The sequence below is a fragment of the Pseudophryne corroboree genome (genome assembly GCF_028390025.1).
Source record: "Pseudophryne corroboree isolate aPseCor3 chromosome 3 unlocalized genomic scaffold, aPseCor3.hap2 SUPER_3_unloc_4, whole genome shotgun sequence".
NCBI classification, from domain to species: domain Eukaryota; kingdom Metazoa; phylum Chordata; class Amphibia; order Anura; family Myobatrachidae; genus Pseudophryne; species Pseudophryne corroboree.
The window spans coordinates 3,035,616-3,062,840 of record NW_026967530.1 but is presented as its reverse complement, the minus strand read 5'-3'; the positions used below and the strand labels follow the sequence as shown (position 1 = coordinate 3,062,840).

Below are 27,225 nucleotides of genomic sequence, written 5' to 3'. Positions count from 1 at the left end.
GTTTCCTTATAGCTGCTTAAATATATATAATATCGCCAAAAAATGCCCCCCCTCTCTGTTTTTTACCCTGTTTCTGTAGTGCAGTGCAGGGGAGAGCCTGGGAGCCTTCCTAGCAGCGGAGCTGTGTAGGAAAATGGCGCTGTGTGCTGAGGAGATAGGCCCCGCCCCCTATTCCGGCGGGCTCTTCTCCCGGTTTTTCTGAGACCTGGCAGGGGTGAAATACATCCATATAGCCTCAGGGACTATATGTGATGTATTCTTTTTAGCCAGAAAGGTAATCTCATTGCTGCCCAGGGCGCCCCCCCCCCAGCGCCCTGCACCCTCAGTGACCGCTGGTGTGAAGTGTGCCTGAGCGCAATGGCGCACAGCTGCAGTGCTGTGCGCTACCTCATGAAGACTGAAAAGCCTTCAGCCGCCGGTTTCTGGACCTCTTCTTACTTCGGCATCTGCAAGGGGGTCGGCGGCGCGGCTCCGGTGACCCATCCAGGCTGTACCTGTGATCGTCCCTCTGGAGCTAGAGTCCAGTAGCCTAAGAAGCCAATCCATCCTGCACGCAGGTGAGTTCACTCCTTCTCCCCTAGGTCCCTCGTTGCAGTGAGCCTGTTGCCAGCAGGACTCACTGAAAATAAGAAAACTATCAAAACTTTTACTCTAAGCAGCTCTTTAGGAGAGCCACCTAGATTGCACCCTTCTCGGCCGGGCACAAAAACCTAACTGAGGCTTGGAGGAGGGTCATAGGGGGAGGAGCCAGTACACACCACCTAGTGGTCAAACTTTTAAATTTTGTGCCCTGTCTCCTGCGGAGCCGCTATCCCCCATGGTCCTGACGGAGTCCCAGCATCCACTAGGACGTCAGAGAAAATAAATTAAGAGGGAAGTCCAGAAACAGAGCACTTTGTACCTAGTGGGCCGGGTCATGTTGGAGGGTATGTGATACCACTGTGCCTCCATATCCTCCAGCCTCACACACTGATACCACTGTGCTTCCATACCTTCCAGCCTCACACACTGATACCACTGTGCCTCTATATCCTCCAGTCTCACACACTGATACCACTGTGCCTCTGTATCCTCCAGCCTCACACACTGATACCACTGTACCTCCATACCCTCCAGCCTCACACACTGATACCACTGTGCCTCTATATCCTCCAGTCTCACACACTGATACCACTGTGCCTCTGTATCCTCCAGCCTCACACACTGATACCACTGTACCTCCATACCCTCCAGCCTCACACACTGATACCACTGTGCCTCTATATCCTCCAGCCTCACACACCGATACCACTGTGCTTCCATACCTTCCAGCCTCACACACTGATACCACTGTGCCTCTATATCCTCCAGTCTCACACACTGATACCACTGTGCCTCTGTATCCTCCAGCCTCACACACTGATACCACTGTGCCTCTATATCCTCCAGTCTCACACACTGATACCACTGTGCCTCTGTATCCTCCAGCCTCACACACTGATACCACTGTGCCTCTATATCCTCCAGCCTCACACACTGATACCACTGTGCCTCTGTATCCTCCAGTCTCACACACTTATACCACTGTGCCTCCATACCATCCAGCCTCACACACTGATACCACGCTACCTCCATATCCTCCAGCCTCACACACTGATACCACTGTGCCTCTATATCCTCCAGTCTCACACACTGATACCACTGTGCCTCTGTATCCTCCAGCCTCACACACTTATACCACTGTACCTCCATACCCTCCAGCCTCACACACTGATACCACTGTACCACCATATCCTCCAGCCTCACACACTGATGCCACTGTGCTTCCATACCCTCCAGCCTCACACACTGATACCACGCTACCTCCATATCCTCCAGCCTCACACACTGATACCACTGTGCCTCTATATCCTCCAGTCTCACACACTGATACCACTGTGCCTCTGTATCCTCCAGTCTCACACACTTATACCACTGTGCCTCCATACCATCCAGCCTCACACACTGATACCACGCTACCTCCATATCCTCCAGCCTCACACACTGATACCACTGTGCCTCTGTATCCTCCAGTCTCACACACTGATACCACTGTGCCTCTATATCCTCCAGTCTCACACACTGATAACACGATATAATATTGGAGGTAATAATATATTAGTAATATAGTAATAAATCACCAGGGAGAAATCTCTGCAGCCGGAAGACGTACTCGGACACAGCAGCCATAGACCTCAGGCTGTTTCTGCTCGCTGCAGGCTACAACAAGATGGCCGCCGCGCCTGTGGCACATAGCGCTGCCAGCGACAGGCATAATGGCGACGGTCCCCCGCAGCTGAGGACACCGTGATACAATTGTTGCACACTCTGTGTTCCTCCCGCTGTATTCAGGCGCCGTGTGCTGCGTGTAACACTGTCCCTGTCACCGCCGCCTTGTAGCTGCGGGCCCGCCGCCATTTTGTTGTGGACTCTATGTCAGTTTACAGTGTAACAGTGTCCCCTATTCAGCATCTGTGGCCGGAGAACACTGCTACCTGTGAGAGTCCATGCAGCCTATGTGCCTGAGTTCCATTAACCACTGCATTGCTGAAAAGCACTGCCTTTTTTTAATTGTATATGACGCATGAAATAAGCTGTGCTAAACCGAATGACGGGCTGGTGACCGCGCAGCGTGACCTCAGATGACCCAGAGTCATACGTATTAATATTTGGGAGGGTCACACATCGTTCTTCTTGGGCTGATAAGCTTGCCCCCTATCTCACTAGCGAGGCCTGAGAGGCAAGTGTTGATTTATCCTCTGCTGGTGCCGGACAATGTGACCTGGTCAAAAGCGCCATTTTGGCCCGGTCAGGACTTACTCCGGGTGTGGTCCATACGTTCGACCACAATTAGGTCGACAGACATTAGATCGACCACCGTTGGTCGACAGCGACTAGTTCAAAACATGAAATAGGTTGACACAGTAATTAGGTCGACACGAGTTTGTTTATTTTTGTGTCGTTTTCTGCCTAAAATGACCGAGAACCCCAATGACTGCGCCGTGTCCCCGTCGCATGGCTCGGTTCGCGCGCCATGCTTCGGGCAAGGTGCCTCACTCAGCTACCGCTGCGCTCGTCACAGGTTACCGTTCCAATCGTAGTCCACGTGGATCGTTAGGTATGAAAATGTTCTAAAAATTTTTTAAAAAATGTGAAAAACTCATGTCAACCTAATGCACGTCGACCAAGAGTGGTCGACCTAGAGACCGGATATCACATACTACAGCTGGGAAGGCGCAGCGCATTCACGAGTGAGCCCTAGTACCAGGGGTTCGGGAGCAAGTTGCAGAACTCGCCAGACAGGGGCGGAGTTGGGCTCCAGCCGGAAGTCCGCACAGATTGTGGAGTCGGTAGTTGTCGACCAGCGCATAAGGACTTTAGGTCGATGTATCCAGCGCTGGAGCGGTATGAAACCGCAGGAAGTATGGCAAAAATGGCAGAAAAGAGACCAGGGAATGGGCGTCCCGCTAAGTTGGAACCCCACTGGCCTGTGACCACCCACTGTTCACGGAGACCCTATTGTCGTCTGCTATGAGTGCGGAGAACCAGGTCACATAGGGTCCGAAGAAGTCAGAGCCTATGGAATGTGGTATGCGTGAGACTAGCTGGTAACTACAGGGTGATACAAAAGTGGCCGCACACCCTTACACCCTTCTGTTTCAAAAACTGTGCAGGAAATGGGAAAACCTGAATACTCCACTGAGGTACGGGTGAGGTGGGCTCTCTTTTAGGGTATGTACCGAACAAGGGCGCCATCTTGAATCTAAGTCGGTTTTCACATTTTCTGCAGTTTTTGAAAACAAAAGGGTGTACCGCAACTTATGTATCACCCCGCACTTATTATTATCCTTTATTTATATGGCGCCACAAGGGTTCCGCAGCGCCCAATTACAGAGTACATAAACTAATAATCAAAACAAGAAGACAGTGACTTACAGTAGAAGACAATATAGGACAAGTACAGGGAATAAATAAACATAGCTGCGTCAGCAGATGACACTGATATGAGTATCACGGTATAGGGGTCATTCCGAGTTGATCGCTCGCTAGCTATTTTTCGCTGCGCTGCGATCAGATAGTCGCCGCCTATGGGGGAGTGTATTTTTGCTTTGTAAGTGTGCGATCGCATGTGCAGCCGAGTGGTACAAAAAAGTTTTGTGCAGTTTCTTAGTTGCCCAGAACTTACTCAGCCGCTGCGATCACTTCAGCCTGTCCGGGGCCGGAATTGACGTCAGACACCCGCCCTGCAAACGCTTGGACACGCCTGCGTTTTTCCAACCACTCCCAGAAAACGATCAGGTGACACCCACAAACGCCTTCTTCCTGTCAATCTCCTTGCGATCGGCTGTGCGAATGGATTCTTCATTAAATCCATCGCCCAGCAGCGATCTGCTTTGTACCCGTGCGACGCGCCTGCGCATTGCGGTGCATACGCATGCGCAGTTCTGACCTGATCGCAACGCAGCGAAAAAAACTAGCGTGCGATTAGGTCTGAATGACCCCCATAGACAGGTAACAAGTAATTCTAGGTGCACTCATTTATTTAAAATATAATCCTTTATTTCTGTATCTTTTAAAATATTATGGAATACCTATAGCCACGTGGAACTAGTCCCTTTGATTTAATAGCCCACACGTGGTATCATTATGGCCTATTAAAGGCCAAGATAAAGAGGGCTGCATCTGTATGTGAAAATAATAAAAACCGTGTGTCGTCTTTATTATTCTATTGGCAGGGCTCCAGTTACTGATATATTACTTATATGATATTATAACATTTGTATCCTTTCATGCTTTCCTCAATAAACTCCTGCCACTGTTGTAATTGTATCATGTGACACCTGGGAGTGTAGTATATATATATATATATATATATATATATATATATATATATATATAGATAGATATATATAGATATATATATAGATATATATATATATATAGATATATAGAGAGAGAGAGATTTCTCTCCCTGACTGGTAAATATAATAGAGCTTTAAATCTTCCTTTATAATGACTACGTTTTATTGCTCTGTGTTAGTCCATTTCCTGCAGCTGGAATTGCACCTTCCAATAATTAGGGACAATATAGGATGGAGTAATATCAATCAATCATCTCCTATATATTTGCCCAGATCTGTGACTCATTTCCTAACGCTGGGCGGAGTCAGAATGCTGGGCGGAGTCAGAATGCTGGGTGGAGTCAGAGTCATAGAGTCACAGATCTGGGCAAGTACATAGGAGATGTTTGGCTGGATGCAGAGCATGATCCCTTAACGTTCCGGTGAGTGGTGAGCACTTTGAATATAGTTGATGAGGAGACGCACCTAAGACGCAGAGGTCGCGCTCCCTGCCTGACCACACGCTGCTGCGTCTATTTCCATCCGCCCCGCGCGCCCGCCCCTCCCCCACCTGCCCCACTCCCAGCCGCATCACCCTCAGACCCCCTCCGCCATCTGTGGCACCCCCACACCTCCCCCACCCGCGGTGCCTCCGGACCCCCTACCCCACCCTCGGCACACCCGCACCTGCTCATCCGCCATCCTCAGCGCCCAGGGGTGTAGGGAGGGTGGTTCCAGTGGAGCTCGAGCTCCAGGCGCCCAAGACAGTAGAGGGCGCCGCAGCTCAACTCCGCCGGAACCGCTCCCGTCCGCTCACCTCCCTCCCCTCCCCTCCGCCCGGCACTCCCTAGTATGGTACAATAAATGGCCCAGGTGCCCTCCGCATTAGGACGTAGACAGAAGTGAAGAAAAGATGGTGTATTAAAACATCACAAATACAGCAATTTCCGACGTTTCGGGGCACGCAGCCCCCTTTTTCAAGGTGTATGATACACCCTGAAAAAAGGGGGCTGCGGGCACCGAAATGTCAGAAATTGCTGTATTTGTGATGTTTTAATACACCATCTTTTGATACCACAAGTCCTGGAGTGCCGTCGATTTTCTTCACTTCATATATATATTATATTATATATATATATATATATATATATATATATATAGCACGCACAGACATGCAGCACTCACGACTGAGTCAAAAAAGAAGACAAACGTTGAAAACTCTGTGAGCATTTGTCTTCTTTTTTGATTGAGCCGTGAGTGCCGCATGTCTGTGCGTTCTATAATATTCATTAATGAGGACACCCGGCGCCTGTAATACTATTTGAGGGGTGAGTGCCGATCTCGAAATTGGTTATATATATATATATATATATATATATATATATACACTGCTCAAAAAAATAAAGGGAACACTTAAACAACACAATGTAACTCCAAGTCAATCACACTTCTGTGAAATCAAACTGTCCACTTAGGAAGCATCACTGATTGACAATCAATTTCACATGCTGTTGAGCAAATGGAATAGACAACAGGTGGGAATTATAGGCAATTAGCAAGACACCCCCAATAAAGGAGTTGTTCTGCAGGTGGTGACCACAGACCACTTCTCAGCTCCTATGCTTTCTGGCTGATGTTTTGGTCACTTTTGAAAGCTGGCGGTGCTTTCACTCTAGTGGTAGCATGAGACGGAGTCTACAACCCACACAAGTGGCTCAGGTAGTGCAGCTCATCCAGGATGGCACATCAATGCGAGCTGTAGTAAGAAGGTTTGCTGTGTCTGTCAGCGTAGTGTGCAGAGCATGGAGGCGCTACCAGGAGACAGGCCAGTACATCAGGAGACGTGGAGGAGGCCGTAGGAGGGCAACAATCCAGCAGCAGGACCAATACCTCCGCCTTTGTGCAAGGAGGAACAGGAGGAGCACCGCCAGAGCCCTGCAAAATGACCTCCAGCAAGCCACAAATGTGCATGTGTCTACTCAAATGATCAGAAACAGACTCCATGAGGGTGGTATGAGGGCCCAACGTCCACAGGTGGGGGTTGTGCTTACAGCCCAACACCGTGCAGGACGTTTGGCATATGCCAGAGAACACCAAGATTGGCAAATTCGCCATTGGCGCCCTGTGCTCTTCACAGGTGAAAGCAGGTTCTCACTGAGCACATGTGACAGACGTGACAGTCTGGAGACGCCAAGGAAAACGTTCTGCTACCTGCAACATCCTCCAGCATAACCGGTTTGGCAGTGGGTCAGTAATGGTGTGGGGTGGCATTTCTTTGGGGGGGCCGCACAGCCCTCCATGTGCTCGCCAGAGGTAGCCTGACTGCCATTAGGTACCGAGATGAGATCCTCAGACCCCTTGTGAGACCATATGCTGGTGCGGTTGGCCCTGGGTTTCTCCTAATGCAAGACAATGCTAGACCTCATGTGGCTGGAGTGTGTCAGCAGTTCCTGCAAGACGAAGGCATTGATGCTATGGACTGGCCCGCCCGTTGCCCAGACCTGAATCCAATTGAGCACATCTGGGACATCATGTCTCGCTCCATCCAGAGACTGTCCAAGGGATACTGACAAATTCTCCAAAGTGGGTCTGCCAAGGAGGAGACTGCCTTCTCGACGTCTGTTATATGTTCTTGTAAGAAAAACTAAGAATCAAAAATCACACTATTAGGAGTGCTATAATCCACCGTAACAGCACGTAATTTAGGGTTTGGTTAGAACCCCTAATTGGCAAACATAGATAAAGAAATAAATAGATAATTACTGCGCTTCGTGGATGCTTAGATATGAATTTATATTAAATAGGTTGTTTTAATACACCAAAGACCTTCTTTTATAATATAGCTGAAGGTTCTCAGAAAATTAATGAATACTAGAAGGCCCGTACTTTGTAATAAAACATTTAATAAAACATCACATTTCTACATATACATCAAATAGACAACACTCACATCTTTAGAAAGAAGAATATTCACAAATCTTTGTTCCATATAAATTCATATCTAAGCATCCACGAAGTGCAGTAATTATCTAATTATTTCTGTATCAGTTCTAAGTTCTTTTGGCCTTCATGGGGACCCAGTGACATTCCAGCGAGCCATAGATTGCCTACTAAGGCCACACTAGAGTACACCACAGCCTATTAAGATAACATCGTCATATATACTGAAGACTGGGAAACTCTCTTGCCCAAAGACCAAAAACTACTGGACAGCCTAAGAAAGCAGGGTTTACAGCTAATCCGGCTATGTGTACTATAGGACTGTCGGAGGCCAATTGCCTCGGATATGTGATTGGCAATGAACAAGTGAAACCTCAATTACAAAAAGTGGAGGTGGTTAAGTCCTGGCCAAGACCCTCAACTGAGAAACAAATAAGAACTTTCCTTGGTCTGGTAGGCTATTACCACCACTTCATTCCACACTTTCCATCCAGGGCTTTACCGTTGACCGAGACCCTGGAGAAGGCTCAACCAGAAATAATCCTCTGGACCAAAACAATTGAGGAGGCTTGGGAAGGTATGAGGACAGCTCTATGTTCTAATTAAGTCCTACAGAGGTCTGACTTTCAGGAACCCTTTATCCTTTAAACTGGCACTTCTACGATAGGTTTTGGAGCTGTTTTAGCACAGTCCATTGTGGCGGAGGAGAAGCCAATCCTCTACTTAAGTAGAAAACTGCTACCACGAGACACCAGAGACGCTATAGTCAAGCTGGAATGCTTGGCAATAAAATGGGCGATAGAAGCCCTGAAGTATTATCTCCTAGGAAAAGAATTTGTCTTAATCACAGATAATGCACCCTTGAGGTGGATGCACATTAATAAAGAGGTCAATCCCAGGGTTACGCATTATGTCTCCCAATAGGGCTGCAGCCTGTTCCCACAGGTAGTGAGACCCTGAGCAAAACCCTGACACGCCTATATTAGGGGGACATTTACGAAGCAGTGCTAAGAGCGGAGAAGTGAGCCAGTGGAGAAGTTGCCCCATCAACCAATCAGAAGCTCTGTATAATTTAATAGTATGAAAATTATAGATGTTACTTCAGTGCTGATTGGTTGATGGGGCAACTTCTCCACTGGCTCACTTCTCCACTCTTAGCACTGCTTAGTAAATGTCCCCCTTAGTCTCTTACAGGTGCAAGCACTAATTAGTCTGAACACCTGAAATGGGCCTAATGGATGGAGCCCGCCCTCTCTCTTCATCCATAACCCCAGGATCCCTTAACTGGCTTTTTACTAAAGCCCAAACGGACATTTTCTTGGGGTTTTAAAACCTATATGCGAGACAGACAGACAGACATATCTCCCACGTACAACCTTACCAGTGCTTTTATCTCTATAGATTGGGATTGGAGCAGCCTCTCAGACCTGCTAGCCTGGGTCAGTTAGGAGACGGGGAATACATGAGGTAGGGAATTCTGCTTCTCTTCGGAGTGTAATCAGCTGTGATGTCTGGAGCAGTACCGTAACTAGGCATTTTAGCGCTGTGTGCAAGAAATGGCGTTGCCCGCCCCCCCTATGCCAGATAGGGGCAGTGCGCGCCGTAGGCGCGCGTAAAATATATAGGGGCGTGGTTTCATGGGGAAGGGGCGTGGCCACAAAATAATGACAATTCATACTACGGTGCACAGTAGTCTCCATTATTCAAATTACGCTGCACAGTAGCGCCACTACACCAGGTAGAGCCCCTTTTACACATTACGGCAGACAGCGTCCCCTTTTACACATTACGGCAGACAGCGTCCCCCTTTTTACACATTGCGGCAGACAGAATAGATAGAGAGATAGAGAGAGAGACAGACACTCAGAATAGAGAGAGAGAGAGAGAGAGATAGATACTTACCATCTCTCTCTGCTGGAAGTCAGGCTCCTCGGTGCTGGCAGATCCCGGGCAGCCGCAGGGGAGAAGGAGGAGGAGGGAGGGGGACTGGAGCTGCAGCAGCGCTATGAAATTGGTAGAGGCGCAGCTGCATCTGTTCCCTCTCCTTCCGTATTGGCTGGCTTCCGCCGCTGTGAATGCTGGGATTAGTGAAGCCCATCCCAGCATTCACAGCAGCACCGGGCAGCCAATGCGGAAGGAGAGGGGACTACTGCAGCAGCGTCGCTACCAATTATATAGCGCTGCTGCGGCTCCAGTCCCCCTCCCTCCTCCTCCTCCCCTGCCTCCGGCGCTGCTGCTCTCCTCCCCTACATCCGGCTTCAGCGCGGCGCACACAGCAGAGGCGGCTTGTAATGAGTCAATTTGCACACAGCAGAGGCGGCTTGGCACACACGTAGTTACGGCGCTAGTGTGGAGACACCCTAATAAAAGCAACCGGGGCCTGATTCAGCTTGTATTGCTACTGAGACAGAGAGAGTGTGATTTTCCAGTCCTGCTTCTGCTAAATAACACGTGAGGAGACGCCCATCAAGGTAAAAGACGCCCCCCCCCCCCCCCCCCCCCCCCCCGGGTGCATCCGGAAATCTGTGCATGCATTGGTATAATTGCAATGCAAACTCTGAAATCAAGTAACATCAACAATTCTGGCTGACCCATGCATACGCAGATATACGCGGCAACAGCAGCGCCACGTTTTTCATCGCGGCAATCGCAGCCGACGTCAGATGCACACCTCGAAAGCAGCCACGACGCGCCTGCGTTTTCCCAACGCCACGTAGTCTCCCACAAAACGGTCACTCCCCCGGCAATCGCTGTGCGGTCGCACGTTGCTGAGCCTGCGGTCCCATTCCGGCCTCTGTGCGCGTGCGGTCGCACCAGTGTTGACTACCCACGTGTAAAGGGTTGGGCGGCACCATTATTATAATGCAGGTGGCCGTCTGCTGCCGACACCACACCCGATTATCTGGGAGGTAAGAACCCATCATAATGTATATATATTTTATAGGTGTAGTCCCCCCCCCCCACTGCCACTGCCACTCTTCCACACACTCACTCACTCCCCTCCCATAGGTGTAATGGGAGCAGGCAGGGACACGGCAAGATGGCGGCCGCCGCGCACTGGGGACAGGCGCTGATATCACACCGTCAGTGAGGCTGCAGGGCCCTGTGCAGGGGAGCGACGGCCATGATGCCATGGCCCTGTCAAACCACGCCTCCTCCGTTACAGGGCCCCGGCCTGGTGGCTACCGGCGGCAACACATCCTACAGCGGCTCCCGGTGACCGGCGCTGTCCGCTCACAGCCCTGGAGAGAGAGCCCGCACTCAGTGTCCCCAGTTACCCGGGTGACCGCGGCCATTTTCCTGTAGTCTGCTCTCACTTCACACAGGCAGACACTGAGGATCCCCCTCTGTACTGCACACCCGGGACCATGGCAGCTGTGTGACAGGTATAACTACTCCCACTGTCCTATATATCAGGGGCAATGCTGGGGGGACACTGGGGAACACAGGGGGCATATGGGGACACTGGGGTATATAGTGTACGTGTGAGGTGTAACGCCTGGCGGTGACTGCGGGTATGGGGGGTGTATGTGCCGGGTGTGAGGGTGTATAAGGTGTGCCCGGGACTGTACGTGTGAGGTGTAACGCCGGGCGGTGACTGCGGGTATCGGGGGTGTATGTGCCGGGTGTATAAGGTGCGCCCGGGACTGTACGTGTGAGGTGTAAAGCCGGGCGGTGACTGCGGGTATGGGGGGTGTATGTGCCGGGTGTGAGGGTGTATAAGGTGCCCGGGACTGTACGTGTGATGTGTAATGCCAGGTGGTGACTGTGGGTATGGGGGGTGTATGTGCCGGGTGTGAGGGTGTATAAGGTGCCCGGGACTGTACGTGTGAGGTGTAACGCCGGGCGGTGACTGCGGGTATGACGGGTGTATGTGTCGGGTGTGAGGGTGTATAAGGTGCCCGGGACTGTACGTGTGAGGTGTAACGCCGGGCGGTGACTGCGGGTATGGGGGGTGTATGTGCCGGGTGTGAGGGTGTATAAGGTGCCCGGGACTGTACGTGTGAGGTGTAACGCCGGGTGGTGACTGCGGGTATGGGGGTGTATGTGTCGGGTGTGAGGGTGTATAAGGTGCCCGGGACTGTACGTGTGAGGTGTAACGCTGGGCGGTAACTGCGGGTATGAGGGGTGTATGTGCCGGGTGTGAGGGTGTATAAGGTGCCCGGGACTGTACGTGTGAGGTGTAACGCCGGGCGGTGACTGTGGGTATGGGGGGTGTATGTGCCGGGTGTGAGGGTGTATAAGGTGCCGGGGACTGTACGTGTGAGGTGTAACGCCGGGCGGTGACTGCGGGTATGGGAGGTGTATGTGCCGGGTGTGAGGGTGTATAAGGTGCCCGGGACTGTACGTGTGATGTGTAATGCCAGGCGGTGACTGCGGGTATGGGGGGTGTATGTGCCGGGTGTGAGGGTGTATAAGGTGCCCTGGACTGTACGTGTGAGGTGTAACGCCGGGCGGTGACTGCGGGTATGGGGGGGTGTATGTGCCGGGTGTGAGGGTGTATAAGGTGCCCGGGACTGTACGTGTGATGTGTAATGCCAGGCGGTGACTGCGGGTATGGGGGGTGTATGTGCCGGGTGTGAGGGTGTATAAGGTGTGCCCGGGACTGTACGTGTGAGGTGTAACGCCGGGCGGTGACTGCGGGTATGGGTGGTGTATGTGCCGGGTGTGAGGGTGTATAAGGTGCCCGGGACTGTACGTGTGATGTGTAATGCCAGGTGGTGACTGTGGGTATGGGGGGTGTATGTGCCGGGTGTGAGGGTGTATAAGGTGCCCGGGACTGTACGTGTGAGGTGTAACGCCGGGCGGTGACTGCGGGTATGACGGGTGTATGTGCCGAGTGTGAGGGTGTATAAGGTGCCCGGGACTGTACGTGTGAGGTGTAACGCCGGGCGGTGACTGCGGGTATGGGGGGTGTATGTGCCGGGTGTGAGGGTGTATAAGGTGCCCGGGACTGTACGTGTGAGGTGTAACGCCGGGTGGTGACTGCGGGTATGGGGGTGTATGTGTCGGGTGTGAGGGTGTATAAGGTGCCCGGGACTGTACGTGTGAGGTGTAACGCTGGGCGGTAACTGCGGGTATCGGGGGTGTCTGGGCCGGGTGTGAGGGTGTATAAGGTGCCCGGGACTGTACGTGTGAGGTGTAACGCTGGGCGGTAACTGCGGGTATGAGGGGTGTATGTGCCGGGTGTGAGGGTGTATAAGGTGCCCGGGACTGTACGTGTGAGGTGTAACGCCGGGCGGTGACTGTGGGTATGGGGGGTGTATGTGCCGGGTGTGAGGGTGTATAAGGTGCCGGGGACTGTACGTGTGAGGTGTAACGCCGGGCGGTGACTGCGGGTATGGGAGGTGTATGTGCCGGGTGTGAGGGTGTATAAGGTGCCCGGGACTGTACGTGTGAGGTGTAACGCCGGGCGGTGACTGCAGGTATGGGGGGTGTATGTGTCGGGTGTGAGGGTGTATAAGGTGCCCGGGACTGTACGTGTGAGGTGTAACGCCGGGCGGTGACTGCGGGTATGGGGGGTGTATGTGCCGGGTGTGAGGGTGTATAAGATGCCCGGGACTGTACGTGTGAGGTGTAACGCCGGGCGGTGACTGCGGGTATGGGGGGGTGTATGTGCCGGGTGTGAGGGTGTATAAGGTGCCCGGGACTGTACGTGTGAGGTGTAACGCCGGGCGGTGACTGCGGGTATGGGGGGTGTATGTGCCGGGTGTGAGGGTGTATAAGGTGCCCGGGACTGTACGTGTGAGGTGTAACGCCGGGTGGTGACTGTGGGTATGGGGGGTGTATGTGCCGGGTGTGAGGGTGTATAAGGTGCCCGGGACTGTACGTGTGAGGTGTAACGCCGGGCGGTGACTGCGGGTATGGGGGTGTATGTGCCGGGTGTGAGGGTGTATAAGGTGCCCGGGACTGTACGTGTGAGGTGTAACGCTGGGCGGTGACTGCGGGTATGACGGGTGTATGTGCCGGGTGTGAGGGTGTATAAGGTGCCCGGGACTGTACGTGTGAGGTGTAACGCCGGGCGGTGACTGCGGGTATGGGGGGTGTATGTGCCGGGTGTGAGGGTGTATAAGGTGCCCGGGACTGTACGTGTGAGGTGTAACGCCGGGCGGTGACTGCAGGTATAGGGGGTGTATGTGTCGGGTGTGAGGGTGTATAAGGTGCCCGGGACTGTACGTGTGAGGTGTAACGCCGGGTGGTGACTGTGGGTATGGGGGTGTATGTGCCGGGTGTGAGGGTGTATAAGGTGCGCCCTGGACTGTACGTGTGAGGTGTAACGCCGGGCGGTGACTGCGGGTATGGGGGGTGTATGTGTCGGGTGTGAGGGTGTATAAGGTGCCCGGGACTGTACGTGTGAGGTGTAACGCCGGGCGGTGACTGCGGGTATGACGGGTGTATGTGCCGGGTGTGAGGGTGTATAAGGTGCCCGGGACTGTACATGTGAGGTGTAACGCCGGGCGGTGACTGCAGGTATAGGGGGTGTATGTGTCGGGTGTGAGGGTGTATAAGGTGCCCGGGACTGTACGTTTGAGGTGTAAAGCCGGGCGGTGACTGCGGGTATGGGGGGTGTATGTGCCGGGTGTGAGGGTGTATAATGTGCCCGGGACTGTACGTGTGAGGTGTAACGCCGGGCGGTGACTGCGGGTATGGGGGGTGTATGTGCTGGGTGTGAGGGTGTATAAGATGCTCGGGACTGTACGTGTGAGGTGTAACGCCGGGCGGTGACTGCAGGTAGGGGGGTGTATGTGCCGGGTGTGAGGGTGCTTAAGGTGAGCCCGGGACTGTACGTGTGAGGTGTAACGCCGGGCGGTGACTGCGGGTATGGGGGGTGTATGTGCCGGGTGTGAGGGTGTATAAGGTGTGCCCGGGACTGTACGTGTGATACGTAACGCCGGGCGGTGACTGCGGGTATGGGGGTGTATGTGCCGGGTGTGAGGGTGTATAAGGTGCCCGGGACTGTACGTGTGAGGTGTAACGCCGGGCGGTGACTGCGGGTATGGGTGGTGTATGTGCCGGGTGTGAGGGTGTATAAGGTGCCCGGGACTGTACGTGTGAGGTGTAACGCCGGGCGGTTACTGCGTGTATGGGGGGTGTATGTGCCGGGTGTGAGGGTGTATAAGGTGCCCGGGACTGTACGTGTGAGGTGTAATGCCGGGCGGTGACTGCGGGTATGGGGGGGTGTATGTGCCGGGTGTGAGGGTGTATAAGGTGCCCTGGACTGTACGCGTGAGGTGTAACGCCGGGCGGTGACTGCGGGTATGACGGGTGTATGTGCCGGGTGTATAAGGTGCCCGGGACTGTACGTGTGATGCGTAACGCCGGGCGGTGACTGCAGGTATGGGGGGTGTATGTGGCGGGTGTGAGGGTGTATAAGGTGCGCCCGGGACTGTACGTGTGAGTTGTAACGCCGGGCGGTGACTGCAGGTATGGGGGGGTGTTAGTGCCGGGTGTGAGGGTGTATAAGGTGCCCGGGACTGTACGTGTGAGGTGTAACGCCGGGCGGTGACTGCGGGTATGGGGGGGTGTATGTGCCGGGTGTGAGGGTGTATAAGGTGCCCTGGACTGTACGTGTGAGGTGTAACGCCGGGCGGTGACTGCGGGTATGACGGGTGTATGTGCCGGGTGTGAGGGTGTATATGTGCCCTGGACTGTACGTGTGAGGTGTAACGCCGGGCGGTGACTGCGGGTATGACGGGTGTATGTGCCGGGTGTGAGGGTGTATAAGGTGCCCTGGACTGTACGCGTGAGGTGTAACGCCGGACGGTGACTGTGGGTATGGGGGGGTGTATGTGCCGGGTGTGAGGGTGTATAAGGTGAGCCCGGGACTGTACGTGTGAGGTGTAACGCCGGGCGGTGACTGCGGGTATGGGGGGTGTATGTGCCGGGTGTGAGGGTGTATAAGGTGTGCCCGGGACTGTACGTGTGATACGTAACGCCGGGCGGTGACTGCGGGTATGGGGGTGTATGTGCCGGGTGTGAGGGTGTATAAGGTGCCCGGGACTGTACGTGTGAGGTGTAACGCCGGGCGGTGACTGCGGGTATGGGTGGTGTATGTGCCGGGTGTGAGGGTGTATAAGGTGCCCGGGACTGTACGTGTGAGGTGTAACGCCGGGCGGTTACTGCGTGTATGGGGGGTGTATGTGCCGGGTGTGAGGGTGTATAAGGTGCCCGGGACTGTACGTGTGAGGTGTAATGCCGGGCGGTGACTGCGGGTATGGGGGGGTGTATGTGCCGGGTGTGAGGGTGTATAAGGTGCCCGGGACTGTACGCGTGAGGTGTAACGCCGGGCGGTGACTGCGGGTATGACGGGTGTATGTGCCGGGTGTATAAGGTGCCCGGGACTGTACGTGTGATGCGTAACGCCGGGCGGTGACTGCAGGTATGGGGGGTGTATGTGGCGGGTGTGAGGGTGTATAAGGTGCGCCCGGGACTGTACGTGTGAGTTGTAACGCCGGGCGGTGACTGCAGGTATGGGGGGGTGTTTGTGCCGGGTGTGAGGGTGTATAAGGTGCCCGGGACTGTACGTGTGAGGTGTAACGCCGGGCGGTGACTGCGGGTATGGGGGGGTGTATGTGCCGGGTGTGAGGGTGTATAAGGTGCCCTGGACTGTACGTGTGAGGTGTAACGCCGGGCGGTGACTGCGGGTATGACGGGTGTATGTGCCGGGTGTGAGGGTGTATATGTGCCCTGGACTGTACGTGTGAGGTGTAACGCCGGGCGGTGACTGCGGGTATGACGGGTGTATGTGCCGGGTGTGAGGGTGTATAAGGTGCCCTGGACTGTACGCGTGAGGTGTAACGCCGGGCAGTGACTGCGGGTATGGGGGGGTGTATGTGCCGGGTGTGAGGGTGTATAAGGTGCCCTGGACTGTACGTGTGAGGTGTAACGCCGGGCGGTGACTGCGGGTATGACGGGTGTATGTGCCGGGTGTGAGGGTGTATAAGGTGCCCTGGACTGTACGCGTGAGGTGTAACGCCGGGCGGTGACTGCGGGTATGACGGGTGTATGTGCCGGGTGTATAAGGTGCCCGGGACTGTACGTGTGATGCGTAACGCCGGGCGGTGACTGCAGGTATGGGGGGTGTATGTGGCGGGTGTGAGGGTGTATAAGGTGCGCCCGGGACTGTACGTGTGAGTTGTAACGCCGGGCGGTGACTGCAGGTATGGGGGGGTGTTAGTGCCGGGTGTGAGGGTGTATAAGGTGCCCGGGACTGTACGTGTGAGGTGTAACGCCGGGAGGTGACTGCGGGTATGGGGGGTGTATATGCCGGGTGTGAGGGCGTATAAGGTGCGCCCGGGACTGTACGTGTGAGGTGTAACGCCGGGCGGTGACTGCAGGTATGGGGGGTGTATGTGGAGGGTGTGAGGGTGTATAAGGTGCCCGGGACTGTACGTGTGAGGTGTAACGCCGGGCGGTGACTGCGGGTATGGGGGGTGTATGTGGAGGGTGTGAGGGTGTATAAGGTGCCCGGGACTGTACGTGTGAGGTGTAACGCCGGGCGGTGACTGCGGGTATGGGGGTGTATGTGCCGGGTGTGAGGGTGTATAAGGTGCCCGGGACTGTACGTGTGAGGTGTAATGCCGGGTGGTAACTGCGGGTATGGGGGGTGTATGTGGCGGGTGTGAGGGTGTATAATGTGCCCGGGACTGTACGTGTGAGGTGTAATGCCGGGTGGTGACTGCGGGTATGGGGGGTGTATGTGCCGGGTGTGAGGGTGTATAAGGTGCCCGGGACTGTACGTGTGAGGTGTAACGCCGGGCGGTGACTGCGGGTATGGGGGGTGTATGTGCCGGGTGTGAGGGTGTATAAGGTGCCCGGGACTGTACGTGTGAGGTGTAACGTCAGGCGGTGACTGCGGGTATGGGGTGTACGTGCCGGGTGTGAGGGTGTATAAGGTGCCCGGGACTGTACGTGTGAGGTGTAATGCCGGGCGGTGACTGCGGGTATGGGGGGTGTATGTGCCGGGTGTGAGGGTGTATAAGGTGCCCGGGACTGTACGTGTGATGTGTAATGCCAGGCGGTGACTGCGGGTATGGCGGGTGTATGTGGCGGGTGTGAGGGTGTATAAGGTGCTCGGGACTGTACGTGTGAGGTGTAACGCCGGGTGGTGACTGCGGGTATGGGGGGTGTATGTGCCGGGTGTGAGGGTGTATAAGGTGCCCGGGACTGTACTTGTGAGGTGTAACGCCGGGCGGTGACTGCAGGTATGGGGGGTGTATGTGCCGGGTGTGAGGGTTTATAAGGTGCCCGGGACTGTACGTGTGAGGTGTAACGCCGGGCGGTGACTGCGGGTATGGGGGGTGTATGTGCCGGGTGTGAGGGTGTATAAGGTGCCCGGGACTGTACGTGTGAGGTGTAACGCCGGGTGGTGACTGCGGGTATGGGGGTGTATGTGTCGGGTGTGAGGGTGTATAAGGTGCCCGGGACTGTACGTGTGAGGTGTAACGCCAAGCGGTGACTGCGGGTATGGGGGGTGTATGTGCCGGGTGTGAGGGTGTATAAGGTGCCCGGGACTGTACGTGTGAGGTGTAACGTCAGGCGGTGACTGCGGGTATGGGGTGTACGTGCCGGGTGTGAGGGTGTATAAGGTGCCCGGGACTGTACGTGTGATGCGTAACGCCGGGCGGTGACTGCGGGTATGGGGGTGTATGTGCCGGGTGTGAGGGTGTATAAGGTGCCCGGGACTGTACGTGTGAGGTGTAACGCCGGGCGGTGACTGCGGGTATGGGGGGTGTATGTGCTGGGTGTGAGGGTGTATAAGGTGCCCGGGACTGTACGTGTGAGGTGTAACGCCAGGCGGTGACTGCGGGTATGGGGGGTGTATGTGCCGGGTGTGAGGGTGTATAAGGTGAGCCTGGGACTGTACGTGTGAGGTGTAACGCCGGGCGGTGACTGCGGGTATGGGGGGTGTATGTGCCGGGTGTGAGGGTGTATAAGGTGTGCCCGGGACTGTACGTGTGATACGTAACGCCGGGCGGTGACTGCGGGTATGGGGGTGTATGTGCCGGGTGTGAGGGTGTATAAGGTGCCCGGGACTGTACGTGTGAGGTGTAACGCCGGGCGGTGACTGCGGGTATGGGGGGGGTGTATGTGCCGGGTGTGAGGGTGTATAAGGTGCCCGGGACTGTACGTGTGAGGTGTAACGCCGGGCGGCTACTGCGTGTATGGGGGGTGTATGTGCCGGGTGTGAGGGTGTATAAGGTGCCCGGGACTGTACGTGTGAGGTGTAATGCCGGGCGGTGACTGCGGGTATGGGGGGGTGTATGTGCCGGGTGTGAGGGTGTATAAGGTGCCCTGGACTGTACGCGTGAGGTGTAACGCCGGGCGGTGACTGCAGGTATGACGGGTGTATGTGCCGGGTGTATAAGGTGCCCGGGACTGTACGTGTGATGCGTAACGCCGGGCGGTGACTGCAGGTATGGGGGGTGTATGTGGCGGGTGTGAGGGTGTATAAGGTGCGCCCGGGACTGTACGTGTGAGTTGTAACGCCGGGCGGTGACTGCAGGTATGGGGGGGGGTTAGTGCCGGGTGTGAGGGTGTATAAGGTGCCCTGGACTGTACGTGTGAGGTGTAACGCCGGGCGGTGACTGCGGGTATGACGGGTGTATGTGCCGGGTGTGAGGGTGTATAAGGTGCCCTGGACTGTACATGTGAGGTGTAACGCCGGGCGGTGACTGCGGGTATGACGGGTGTATGTGCCGGGTGTGAGGGTGTATAAGGTGCCCTGGACTGTACGCGTGAGGTGTAACGCCGGGCAGTGACTGAGGGTATGGGGGGGTGTATGTGCCGGGTGTGAGGGTGTATAAGGTGCCCTGGACTGTACGTGTGAGGTGTAACGCCGGGAGGTGACTGCGGGTATGGGGGGTGTATGTGCCGGGTGTGAGGGTGTATAAGGTGCCCGGGACTGTACGTGTGAGGTGTAACGCCGGGCGGTGACTGCGGGTATGGGGGGTGTATGTGCCGGGTGTGAGGGTGTATAAGGTGCCCGGGACTGTACGTGTGAGGTGTAACGCCGGGCGGTGACTGCGGGTATGGGGGGTGTATGTGCCGGGTGTGAGGGTGTATAAGGTGCCCGGGACTGTACGTGTGAGGTGTAACGTCAGGCGGTGACTGCGGGTATGGGGTGTACGTGCCGGGTGTGAGGGTGTATAAGGTGCCCGGGACTGTACGTGTGAGGTGTAACGCCGGGTGGTGACTGCGGGTATGGGTGGTGTATGTGCCGGGTGTGAGGGTGTATAAGGTGCCCGGGACTGTACGTGTGATGTGTAATGCCAGGCGGTGACTGCGGGTATGGGGGGTGTATGTGGCGGGTGTGAGGGTGTATAAGGTGCTCGGGACTGTACGTGTGAGGTGTAACGCCGGGTGGTGACTGTGGGTATGGGGGGTGTATGTGCCGGGTGTGAGGGTGTATAAGGTGCCCGGGACTGTACTTGTGAGGTGTAACGCCGGGCGGTGACTGCGGGTATGACGGGTGTATGTGCCGGGTGTGAGGGTGTATAAGGTGCCCGGGACTGTACGTGTGAGGTGTAACGCCGGGCGGTGACTGCAGGTATGGGGGGTGTATGTGCCGGGTGTGAGGGTGTATATGGTGCCCGGGACTGTACGTGTGAGGTGTAACGCCGGGCGGTGACTGCGGGTATGGGGGGTGTATGTGCCGGGTGTGAGGGTGTATAAGGTGCCCGGGACTGTACGTGTGAGGTGTAACGCCGGGTGGTGACTGCGGGTATGGGGGTGTATGTGTCGGGTGTGAGGGTGTATAAGGTGTGCCCAGGACTGTACGTGTGAGGTGTAACACCGGGCGGTGACTGCGGGTATGGGGGGTGTATGTGCCGGGTGTGAGGGTGTATAAGGTGCCCGGGACTGTACGTGTGAGGTGTAACGCCGGGTGGTGACTGCGGGTATGGGGGGTGTATGTGCTGGGTGTGAGGGTGTATAAGGTGCCCGGGACTGTACGTGTGAGGTGTAACGCCGGGCGGTGACTGCGGGTATGGGGGGTGTATGTGCCGGGTGTGAGGGTGTATAAGGTGCCCGGGACTGTACGTGTGAGGTGTAACGCCTGGCGGTGACTGCGGGTATAGGTGGTGTATGTGCCGGGTGTGAGGGTGTATAAGGTGCCCGGGACTGTACGTGTGAGGTGTAACGCCGGGCGGTGACTGCGGGTATGGGGGGTGTATGTGCCGGGTGTGAGGGTGTATAAGGGCGCCCGGGACTGTACGTGTGAGGTATAACGCCGGGTGGTGACTGCGGGTATGGGGGGGTGTATGTGCCGGGTGTGAGGGTGTATAAGGTGCCCGGGACTGTACGTTTGAGGTGTAAAGCCAAGCGGTGACTGCGGGTATGGGGGGTGTATGTGCCGGGTGTGAGGGTGTATAAGGTGCCCGGGACTGTACGTGTGAGGTGTAACGCCAAGCGGTGACTGCGGGTATGGGGGGTGTATGTGCCGGGTGTGAGGGTATATAAGGTGCCCGGGACTGTACGTGTGAGGTGTAACGCCAGGCGGTGACTGCGGGTATGGGGGGTGTATGTGCCGGGTGTGAGGGTGTATAAGGTGCCCGGGACTGTACGTGTGAGGTGTAACGCCAGGCGGTGACTGCGGGTATGGGGGGTGTATGTGCCGGGTGTGAGGGTGTATAAGGTGCCCGGGACTGTACGTGTGAGGTGTAACGCCGGGCGGTGACTGCGGGTATGAGGGGTGTATGTGCCGGGTGTAAGGGTGTATAAGGTGCCCGAGACTGTACGTGTGAGGTGTAACGCCGGGCGGTGACTGCGGGTATGAGGGGTGTATGTGGCGGGTGTGAGGGTGTATAAGGTGCCCGGGACTGTACGTGTGAGATGTAACGCCGGAAGGTGACTGCGGGTATCGGGGTGTATGTGCCGGGTGTGAGGGTGTATAAGGTGCCCGGGACTGTACGTGTGAGGTGTAACGCCGGGCGGTGACTGCGGGTATGGGGGGTGTATGTGGCGGGTGTGAGGGTGTATAAGGTGCCCGGGACTGTACATGTGAGGTGTAATGCCGGGCGGTGACTGCGGGTATGGGGGGTGTATGTGCCGGGTGTGAGGGTGTATAAGGTGCCCGGGACTGTACGTGTGAGGTGTAATGCCGGGTGGTAACTGCGGGTATGGGGGGTGTATGTGGCGGGTGTGAGGGTGTATAATGTGCCCGGGACTGTACGTGTGAGGTGTAATGCCGGGTGGTGACTGCGGGTATGGGGGGTGTATGTGCCGGGTGTGAGGGTGTATAAGGTGCCCGGGACTGTACGTGTGAGGTGTAATGCCGGGTGGTAACTGCGGGTATGGGGGGTGTATGTGGCGGGTGTGAGGGTGTATAATGTGCCCGGGACTGTACGTGTGAGGTGTAATGCCGGGTGGTGACTGCGGGTATGGGGGGGTGTATGTGCCGGGTGTGAGGGTGTATAATGTGCCCGGGACTGTACGTGTGAGGTGTAATGCCGGGTGGTGACTGCGGGTATGGGGGGTGTATGTGCCGGGTGTATAAGGTGCCCGGGACTGTACGTGTGAGGTGTAACGCCGGGCGGTGACTGTGGGTATGGGGGGTGGATGTGCCGGGTGTATAAGGTGCCCGGGACTGTACGTGTGAGGTGTTACGACTGGCGGTGACTGCGGGTATGGGGGGTGTACGTGCCGGGTGTGAGGGTGTATAATGTGCCCGGGACTGTACGTGTGAGGTGTAATGCCGGGCGGTGACTGTGGGTATGGGGGGGTGTATGTGCCGGGTGTGAGGGTGTATAATGTGCCCGGGACTGTACGTGTGAGGTGTAACGCCGGGCGGTGACTGCGGGTATGGGGGGTGTATGTGCCGGGTGTGATGGTGTATAAGGTGCCCGGGACTGTACGTGTGAGGTGTAACGCCGGGCGGTGACTGCGGGTATGGGGGTGTATGTGCCGGGTGTGAGGGTGTATAAGGTGCCCGGGACTGTACGTGTGAGGTGTAACGCCGGGTGGTGACTGCGGGTATGGGGGGTGTATGTGCCGGGTGTGAGGGTGTATAAGGTGCCCGGGACTGTACGTGTGAGGTGTAATGCCGGGCGGTGACTGTGGGTATGGGGGTGTATGTGCCGGGTGTGAGGGTGTATAAGGTGCCCGGGACTCTACGTGTGAGGTGTAACGCCGGGCAGTGACTGCGGGTATGGGGGGTGTATGTGCCGGGTGTGAGGGTGTATAAGGTGCGCCCGGGACTGTACGTGTGAGGTGTAACGCCGGGCGGTGACTGCGGGTATGGGGGGTGTATGTGCCGGGTGTGAGGGTGTATAAGGTGCGCCCGGGACTGTACGTGTGAGGTGTAACGCCGGGCGGTGACTGCGGGTATGGGGTGTACGTGCCGGGTGTGAGGTTGTATAAGGTGCCCGGGACTGTACGTGTGAGGTGTAACGCCGGGCGGTGACTGCGGGTATGGGGTGTACGTGCCGGGTGTGAGGTTGTATAAGGTGCCCGGGACTGTACGTGTGATGTGTAACGTCAGGCGGTGACTGCGGGTATGGGGGGTGTATGTGCCGGGTGTGAGGGTGTATAAGGTGCCCGGGACTGTACGTGTGAGGTGTAACGCCGGGCGGTGACTGCGGGTATGGGGGGTGTATGTGCCGGGTGTGAGGGTGTATAAGGTGCCCGGGACTGTACGTGTGAGGTGTAATGCCGGGTGGTAACTGCGGGTATGGGGGGTGTATGTGGCGGGTGTGAGGGTGTATAATGTGCCTGGGACTGTACGTGTGAGGTGTAATGCCGGGTGGTGACTGCGGGTATGGGGGGGTGTATGTGCCGGGTGTGAGGGTGTATAATGTGCCCGGGACTGTACGTGTGAGGTGTAATGCCGGGTGGTGACTGTGGGTATGGGGGGTGTATGTGCCGGGTGTATAAGGTGCCCGGGACTGTACGTGTGAGGTGTTACGACTGGCGGTGACTGCGGGTATGGGGGGTGTACGTGCCGGGTGTGAGGGTGTATAATGTGCCCGGGACTGTACGTGTGAGGTGTAATGCCGGGCGGTGACTGTGGGTATGGGGGGTGTATGTGCCGGGTGTGAGGGTGTATAATGTGCCCGGGACTGTACGTGTGAGGTGTAACGCCGGGCGGTGACTGCGGGTATGGGGGTGTATGTGCCGGGTGTGAGGGTGTATAAGGTGCCCGGGACTGTACGTGTGAGGTGTAACGCCGGGCGGTGACTGCGGGTATGGGGGTGTATGTGCCGGGTGTGAGGGTGTATAAGGTGCCCGGGACTGTTCGTGTGAGGTGTAACGCCGGGTGGTGACTGCGGGTATGGGGGGTGTATGTGCCGGGTGTGAGGGTGTATAAGGTGCCCGGGACTGTACGTGTGAGGTGTAATGCCGGGCGGTGACTGTGGGTATGGGGGTGTATGTGCCGGGTGTGAGGGTGTATAAGGTGCCCGGGACTCTACGTGTGAGGTGTAACGCCGGGCAGTGACTGCGGGTATGGGGGGTGTATGTGCCGGGTGTGAGGGTGTATAAGGTGCGCCCGGGACTGTACGTGTGAGGTGTAACGCCGGGCGGTGACTGCGGGTATGGGGGCTGTATGTGCCGGGTGTGAGGGTGTATAAGGTGCGCCCGGGACTGTACGTGTGAGGTGTAACGCCGGGCGGTGACTGCGGGTATGGGGTGTACGTGCCGGGTGTGAGGTTGTATAAGGTGCCCGGGACTGTACGTGTGAGGTGTAACGCCGGGCGGTGACTGCGGGTATGGGGTGTACGTGCCGGGTGTGAGGGTGTATAAGGTGTGCCCAGGACTGTACGTGTGAGGTGTAACGCCGGGTGGTGACTGTGGGTGTATGTGCCGGGTGTGAGGGTGTATAAGGTGCCCGGGACTCTACGTGTGAGGTGTAACGCCGGGCGGTGACTGCGGGTATGGGGGGTGTATGTGCCGGGTGTGAGGGTGTATAAGTTGCGCCCGGGACTGTACGTGTGAGGTGTAACGCCGGGCGGTGACTGCGGGTATGGGGGGTGTATGTGCCGGGTGTGAGGGTGTATAAGGTGCGCCCGGGACTGTACGTGTGAGGTGTAACGCCGGGCGGTGACTGCGGGTATGGGGTGTACGTGCCGGGTGTGAGGTTGTATAAGGTGCCCGGGACTGTACGTGTGAGGTGTAACGCCGGGCGGTGACTGCGGGTATGGGGTGTACGTGCCGGGTGTGAGGTTGTATAAGGTGCCCGAGACTGTACGTGTGAGGTGTAACGTCAGGCGGTGACTGCGGGTATGGGGGGTGTATGTGCCGGGTGTGAGGGTGTATAAGGTGCCCGGGACTGTACGTGTGAGGTGTAACGCCGGGCGGTGACTGCGGGTATGGGGGGTGTATGTGCCGGGTGTGAGGGTGTATAAGGTGCCCGGGACTGTACGTGTGAGGTGTAACGCCGGGCGGTGACTGCGGGTATGGGGGGTGTATGTGCCGGGTGTGAGGGTGTATAAGGTGCCCGGGACTGTACGTGTGAGGTGTAACGCCGGGCGGTGACTGCGGGTATGGGGTGGTGTATGTGCCGGGTGTGAGGGTGTATAATGTGCCCGGGACTCTACGTGTGAGGTGTAACGCCGGGCGTGACTGCGGGTATGGGGGGGTGTATGTGCCGGGTGTGAGGGTGTATAAGGTGCGCCCGGGACTGTACATGTGAGGTGTAACGCCGGGTGGTGACTGCGGGTATGGGGGGTGTATGTGCCGGGTGTGAGGGTGTATAAGGTGTGCCCGGGACTGTACGTGTGAGGTGTAACGCCGGGCGGTAACTGCGGGTATGGGGGGGTGTATGTGGCGGGTGTGAGGGTGTATAAGGTGCCCGGGACTGTACATGTGAGGTGTAATGCCGGGCGGTGACTGCGGGTATGGGGGGTGTATATGCCGGGTGTGAGGGTGTATAAGGTGCCCGGGACTGTACGTGTGAGGTGTAATGCTGGGTGGTGACTGCGGGTATGGGGGGTGTATGTGCCGGGTGTGAGGGTGTATAAGGTGCCCGGGACTGTACGTGTGAGGTGTAATGCCGGGCGGTGACTGCGGGTATGGGGGGGTGTATGTGCCGGGTGTGAGGGTGTATAAGGTGTGCCCGGGACTGTACGTGTGAGATGTAACGCCGGGCGGTGAGTGCGGGTATGGGGGGTGTATGTGCCGGGTGTGAGGGTGTATAAGGTGCGCCCGGGACTGTACGTGTGAGGTGTAACGCCGGGCGGTGACTGCGGGTATGGGGGTGTATGTGCCGGGTGTGAGGGTGTATAAGGTGCCCGGGACTGTACGTGTGAGGTGTAACGCCGGGTGGTGACTGCGGGTATGGGGGGTGTATGTGCCGGGTGTGAGGGTGTATAAGGTGCCCGGGACTGTACGTGTGAGGTGTAATGCCGGGCGGTGACTGCGGGTATGGGGGGTGTATGTGCCGGGTGTGATGGTGTATAAGGTGCGCCCGGGACTGTACGTGTGAGGTGTAACGCCGGGCGGTGACTGCGGGTATGGGGTGTACGTGCCGGGTGTGAGCGTGTCTAAGGTGCCCGGGACTGTACGTGTGAGGTGTAACGCCGGGCGGTGACTGCGGGTATGGGGGTGTATGTGCCGGGTGTGAGGGTGTATAAGGTGCCCGGGACTGTACGTGTGAGGTGTAACGCCGGGCGGTAACTGCGGGTATGGGGTGTACGTGCCGGGTGTGAGCGTGTATAAGGTGCCCGGGACTGTACGTGTGAGGTGTAACGCCGGGCGGTGACTGCGGGTATGGGGGGTGTATGTGGCGGGTGTGAGGGTGTATAAGGTGCCCGGGACTGTACATGTGAGGTGTAATGCCGGGCGGTGACTGCGGGTATGGGGGGTGTATGTGCCGGGTGTGAGGGTGTATAAGGTGCCCGGGACTGTACGTGTGAGGTGTAATGCCGGGTGGTGACTGCGGGTATGGGGGGTGTATGTGCCGGGTGTGAGGGTGTATAAGGTGCCCGGGACTGTACGTGTGAGGTGTAATGCCGGGTGGTAACTGCGGGTATGGGGGGTGTATGTGGCGGGTGTGAGGGTGTATAATGTGCCCGGGACTGTACGTGTGAGGTGTAATGCCGGGTGGTGACTGCGGGTATGGGGGGGTGTATGTGCCGGGTGTGAGGGTGTATAATGTGCCCGGGACTGTACGTGTGAGGTGTAATGCCGGGTGGTGACTGCGGGTATGGGGGGTGTATGTGCCGGGTGTATAAGGTGCCCGGGACTGTACGTGTGAGGTGTAACGCCGGGCGGTGACTGTGGGTATGGGGGGTGGATGTGCCGGGTGTATAAGGTGCCCGGGACTGTACGTGTGAGGTGTTACGACTGGCGGTGACTGCGGGTATGGGGGGTGTACGTGCCGGGTGTGAGGGTGTATAATGTGCCCGGGACTGTACGTGTGAGGTGTAACGCCGGGCGGTGACTGCGGGTATGGGGTGTGTATGTGCCGGGTGTGATGGTGTATAAGGTG

The 27,225-nt window shown here is 56.7% G+C and overlaps 2 protein-coding genes across 3 annotated transcripts in view; one reads left to right on the top strand and one right to left on the bottom strand.

Moving 5' to 3' along the window:
* The window catches only part of LOC134984166 (endothelial zinc finger protein induced by tumor necrosis factor alpha-like), a 116,035-nt gene extending 113,801 nt beyond the window's left edge, over window positions 1-2,234 (bottom strand). For both annotated transcript variants that reach the window (XM_063949786.1, XM_063949787.1), the window contains exon 1: window positions 2,160-2,234. The gene's annotated coding sequence lies outside the window, so the exon portion shown is untranslated. The remainder of the gene's footprint in view (window positions 1-2,159) is intronic.
* An 8,644-nt stretch (window positions 2,235-10,878) lies between these two features.
* LOC134984186 (zinc finger protein 271-like) overlaps window positions 10,879-27,225 on the top strand; it is a 45,545-nt gene continuing 29,198 nt past the window's right edge. Inside the window, exon 1 of the mRNA XM_063949812.1 lies at window positions 10,879-11,185. The gene's annotated coding sequence lies outside the window, so the exon portion shown is untranslated. The remainder of the gene's footprint in view (window positions 11,186-27,225) is intronic.